Source organism: Seriola lalandi, unplaced genomic scaffold (assembly GCF_002814215.2).
Source record: "Seriola lalandi dorsalis isolate HSWRI2012SDOR001 ecotype SW California unplaced genomic scaffold, Sedor1 jcf7180001967661, whole genome shotgun sequence".
Classification (NCBI taxonomy): Eukaryota; Metazoa; Chordata; class Actinopteri; order Carangiformes; family Carangidae; genus Seriola; species Seriola lalandi.
In genome coordinates, this window is record NW_019438329.1 from 42 (window position 1) to 691 (window position 650).

Genomic DNA, 650 nt, shown 5'->3' on the forward strand with positions numbered 1-650 from the left:
TTTTTTTGTTTTGAAGTTAAGTCCCTTTTTCTCTTCTTGAACATATCCCACATATGACCATCAGACTTAGTCTTAGAAATAATAAAGTGCATTTCCATCATCATCAGGGAATATTAATTAGGAATAACATTTGGAACAAATAAATCAAAATATCCTCAGTGGATTCCTGTGCAACTCGACTAATTTGTACCAAGAAATGAACATGAAAACATTCATTCACAAAAACTCATTTTCATTGGATTTGTAAAAAAAATTACGTCATCATTTCGATTAGCACAGTTTCCGTAGTGTAGTGGTTATCACGTTCGCCTCACACGCGAAAGGTCCCCGGTTCGAAACCGGGCGGAAACATTATTCGATCGTCTTGTAACTTACCAATAACGATCAACAAGGCAATCTTTCGGTCCTCAGCTTTTGCTCTTATCTCAACAGTTTCCGTAGTGTAGTGGTTATCACGTTCGCCTCACACGCGAAAGGTCCCCGGTTCGAAACCGGGCGGAAACAATAGGTTTTGTCGACCGTGCTAATTCTTTATTAATTACTAATATCGCTCTAATTTCCGCTATTTCCCCGACCGCAAGAAATGTGTAGTTTCCGTAGTGTAGTGGTTATCACGTTCGCCTAACACGCGAAAGGTCCCCGGTTCGAGA

General features: G+C 40.2%; 2 non-coding genes across 2 annotated transcripts; both read left to right on the forward strand.

Moving 5' to 3' along the window:
* Positions 1-278: 278 nt before the first annotated feature.
* Positions 279-351, forward strand: trnav-cac (transfer RNA valine (anticodon CAC)). Its single transcript has one exon. It is a non-coding gene; the product is annotated as a tRNA-Val (tRNA).
* An 80-nt stretch (positions 352-431) lies between these two features.
* trnav-cac (transfer RNA valine (anticodon CAC)) lies at positions 432-504 on the forward strand. Its single transcript has one exon. It is a non-coding gene; the product is annotated as a tRNA-Val (tRNA).
* Positions 505-650: the final 146 nt, after the last annotated feature.